Source organism: Tachyglossus aculeatus, chromosome X1 (genome assembly GCF_015852505.1).
Source record: "Tachyglossus aculeatus isolate mTacAcu1 chromosome X1, mTacAcu1.pri, whole genome shotgun sequence".
Lineage (NCBI taxonomy): Eukaryota > Metazoa > Chordata > Mammalia > Monotremata > Tachyglossidae > Tachyglossus > Tachyglossus aculeatus.
The window spans coordinates 83,208,734-83,213,433 of record NC_052101.1 but is presented as its reverse complement, the minus strand read 5'-3'; the positions used below and the strand labels follow the sequence as shown (position 1 = coordinate 83,213,433).

At 42.1% G+C, this 4,700-nt stretch overlaps 1 non-coding gene across 1 annotated transcript; it reads left to right on the top strand.

Annotated features, from left to right (window-relative positions):
• The first annotated feature begins 3,534 nt into the window (after positions 1–3,534).
• Positions 3,535–3,672, top strand: LOC119920494. The gene has a single exon (XR_005448236.1). It is a non-coding gene; the product is annotated as a small nucleolar RNA SNORA7 (small nucleolar RNA).
• Positions 3,673–4,700: the final 1,028 nt, after the last annotated feature.

Genomic DNA, 4,700 nt, shown 5'->3' with positions numbered 1-4,700 from the left:
AGAAAGGCCAGGGCTTCCTGGAAGGCAATGACAGAAAAGCTGGGGACACCCAAAAATGCTATGGAAGGGTGGTTGGAGTGTGTGTGTGTGTATGTATGTAGTGGTGGTTGTGGAGGGGGTGGGTGGCAGAGAGAAGCCTGAACTACCCAGATGCAGCTGGGTGGGTGACTGTCAGAGAGATCAGTTAATCATATTTGTTCAGTGCTTACTGTCTGCAGAGCACTGTATTAAGTGAGACACAGGAAAAATGGAGAGTCTGCAACCTAGATATTATCCTTGACACCTTGCTCTCTTTCAACTTCCACATTCCATTTCCCCTCCATACGTAGTACTCTCCTCCCACCATAGCACTTACATACATAACTTTAAACTCTATAGCTTCTCCCAACCTATAATTTATTTTAGTGTCTGTCTCCCTGCACCCAGATTGTAAGCTTCCTGAAGGCACAGATCCTGTCTACTGTATTGTAGACTCCCCAGTGCTCTGCACATAGTGAGTGCTCGCTAAGCACTATCGAATGATTGATTTGTGTGAACTCTGACACAGCATCTGAGCCATGGAACTCGTCAACAGGAGCTGAGGCGAGGGGAGGCTGGGTGCTGAAAAGTAAAATAACAACCATCAAAGGATCCTGAGTCTATACCAGATAATCAGTCAATCGTATTTACTGAGTGCTTACTGTGTGCAGAGCACTGTACTAAGCACTTGGGAGAGTACAACACAACAATATAACAGATACATTCCTGGCCCACAATGAGCTTACAGTCTAGAGGGGAAACAGACATTAATATAAATAAATTAGAGATCTGTACATAAGTGTTGAGGGGCTGGGAAGGGGGATGAATAAAGGGGGCAAGCCAGGGTGACGCAGAAGGGATTTGAAAGGAAAATAAGGCTTAGTCAGGGAAGGCCTCTTGGAGGAGATGTGACTTCAATAAGGCTTTGAAGCAGGGGAGAATAACTGTTGGGGACACACCAGCTGAAAACCAGATTGTCCCTTTTAAAACTGGAGGTCCGGCCACCCTAACCAGCCTTGATCTCCCTGGAGGGAGAGGGGAAGAAAGGGAGGAAAGGCAAGACTTTGATCAAAGAAAAAAGCCAGAATCTGACATTTCATGAAAACAGCTCCACAAGTTCCATTTTTTTTTACTCATTCTGATTCAAGTTTGTCAAAATTAGAGAGGTTTCATTGTACTTGAAACCTGAGGAAAAGGGGACCTACAGGGATTAACTAAGTCATTCATTCAATCATATTACTGAGCACTTACTGTGTGCAGAGCACTTGGTGGAGTACAACAGAACAATAGACACATTCCCTGCCTACAGTGAGCTTACAGTCCAGAGGGATGGTGGTATCTGGGGAGGAGAGCTGCCTTGAGGGAGTATCTCTAAATGGTGCTTTGCCACAGAGGGTTATATCTCTTAGTTATGTTTGGATGAGGCCTGAAGTTCTTCCTTCTCATTAATATACAAAGTTTTATAGCCTTAAGCCAAAGTGATTTAATCGACCCTTTTAGGAGCTGCCAATTGTCACTGCTCTACTGCTAAAGCAGTTTTCAGAAACCACTGTTCCTCATTTTCATCATTTCCAGTGACTTTAATGTGCATTCCTCTTGTCACACTAAAGCTCTTCTTGGCCTTATAAGGCAGCTTCTCTAATAGCCATAAATGGTGCTCTCTTCAGGAACAGCTTATTTTATAATGTAAAACTATAGAGGTCTCCTGAACAGAAAATTATTGAAAATGAAATACATACAACTTTGCTAAGTATGGCCAATTTGTAGCTAGGAGTGGGGCTAGTTTATCAGTCCTACAGGCATGATTGTTACCGAGGCTAATGAAATTGATTTTGGGAATTAACCGCAAAGCCAGAGACACAACTGCTGTGTCTCCTTACCTGTGTTTCTTAGCTCCCCTGAGGAGTGATAAATAACTCTGTCATTTAACCGGAGGCAAGTCTCAGCTGTACATAAGGAGTGAAATGTAGAATACAATCTAAACCATTTGGGTTAAGGCAACAGCAGCAACAAATACATATCTTTACAATTAAAGATGGTTTAACAGCTTTCTCCTTTTGCTTTGGGCAGTAACTTTTCTCTAAACTGTACAAATATTCCAAATGATAGCTGAAGAGAGGTAAAAGGAAATGGATGCAAGTACTCTTGTGGATAGGAAAAACACATACTTCATCAGCAGATTCTTTGCAGGATCAGTTTGCCTGAATGCTCCAAGGCTACATTTCATTAAAATAGCCGAAAGGCTTCAGCACTGTGGAGACCACAAGCATCACCACCAGTCCATGAAATTCTTTGTCTTGGGAGTGCTCCAGTCTGAGTCCACAAATCAAGGCTCCAAAGCCGGGATGGGAATGCCTCTCTAACTAGCTTTCCTCAAGGTCAAACCTGTTCCAGTTTCATCCTCGCCCATACTAATCTCAATGTTGGGTTCCTGAAGAATCCGAGAGCATCTTGGTGGAGTAGGAGCCAGGGGCCTGCATCCTGGAACTCCTTGGGCTTGGGAGGCTTGGGGGTTAGGGCCCTTCCTCCTTTCTCTGGGCAACCACTGTAGAAGCCCAGCTCCTGGCTGCCCAGCCAGAGATGGAGGCAGTTCCGAGTGACCTTTATACTGTTTAGTTTAGAAAAATGCAAATACTCCGAGTTTCTGAGCCAGAAGGAACTTCAATCTGGTCGTGAGAGGTTGTGTCCATTCCTGCATTGTTGGAATGTTGATTTTTTTAAGGTTATTTTGGTTGAGAACTTTTCATTAGTTGCCTTTTAACTGGATTTTTCTATTGTTTGTATTGTTTTTTTTTTTTTTTTTGTATTGTTTCCCTGACCTAACATGAGCTAGTGGAAAGAACACGAGGCTGGGAGTTAGGAGATCCATATTTTATTCCCAGGTATGTGACTGGCCTGCTGTTTGACCTTGGGCAAGTCACAACTTCTCTGCCTCAGTTTCTTCATTAGCAAAATGATAACTAGATACCTATTCTCTTACTGTTTAGATGAATACAGTGCTCTGCACACAGTAAGCACTCAATAAGTATAATTGAATGAATTGTGGGACAGGGGCCATGTTCAATCTGATGATTTTATACCCACCCCTGTTCTTCTCACAGTGCTCGGCACATAGTAAGCAGTTAATGCCATCATTGTTATTACTGAGGGAAGGGGCTTTTGAAATTTTATTATAACTTTCTTATTGCTAGTTCAATGGTTGGCACCCCATAAACTCTAAATACAGGGTCCACTGATCAAACAAGAGATAGGAAATAAAAATGGCAGACTATCCTTTTAAGCACTGCTATTTTTAACCTGGTCAATGGAAAATAAGTAGTTCAGGAGAAAGCATGTAATAAATTGGAGTTTTCAAAGATACAATAGATTGACTAAGTGCTCACCTGATATCTTACTCCAGTACTTAGCACAGGGCTTGGCACAGAATGAGCACTTAAGAAATGACATCATTATTATTATTTATTGGAAACAAGATATCAAATTCAGGATTTGTCATCCCTAGAGCTACTATTATCTCCCCTCTCAGGGTCACACCTGGAGAGTTTCCAGTACTCTACTAGTTTTGACTATGGGAGGGACAGGCAAGCAGAGGCATATCCATTCCATTCCTCGTTTGGCCAGTGGCTAGCAAGTGGAAGGTAATCTGCTACAAGTCAAAACTCTCCTGTGCTGGGCAATAGCGGTATGGGAGAGAGTCATTTACGCACAGAAGGAGGCAATGGTAAACCACTTCTGGATTTTTACCACGAAAACTCTATGGATACAGCACCAAAATGACTGCAGATGGAGGTGGGGCGGTCTAGGAGAGATGTGTCTACGGTGTCGCTATGGGTCAGAGACGATTCAATGGCATAAGACAAGACAAGAGCTACTATTCATATACACTGCTGGCAATTAATTATTTTAAAAACAAGGATTTGCCACATTATGGCTTTAGTGGTGCAGTATTTAACCTGATTCCAAAAGTAGCTCGTTCAATACCCTGACTTATGTCTTGCCTAGTGTTAATGACACATATTTGTCCAGACTATCTTGAAGCAGCACAATCCTGATAAAGATTTATATTTCAAGTGATGCATCCCCAAGTAAAATACCAAGACGATGTATAGAGGAGAATTTACATATTTACACTCTATTACTTCAATATCCTAAAACTGAGTGTTGTTTCCTGAATTTCCCTGAATTTTAGAATTACTGGAGCTTGGAGAAGAGATTATTATTTGGCTTATCCTCATAGATATGCTTTAATAGATTACCTGAGGTACAAATCACTGAAAAATCAGTGGAAGAACCAACCCAAGTGCAACCTGAACACTAGCATCCTGCCAAAATCTGCAGAACAAGACCTACAGGGTAGCGATGAGACATATTAGTCCAAAGCAGCTCAGACAACGTGAGCATTAGGATTCATTTTATGGAGCCATGAGATTCTCGTAAAATGTCCCTGGAAACTCAGGGCTTGCTGACAACTTGACCTGTTTCAACAACTTCAATCAATAGAATTTACTGAGAGCCTACTGGGCAGGGGGTGTTATTCTAAGCACTTGGAGGAGTATGATGGAATTAGTAGACATGATCCCTGACCTAAAGGAGCTTACAATCTAGCAGGGGAGACAAGCACTATTGTAAATTACAGATAGGGGGAAGTAAGTTGTAAGTTTACTCATAAGCTCCTTGTGGGC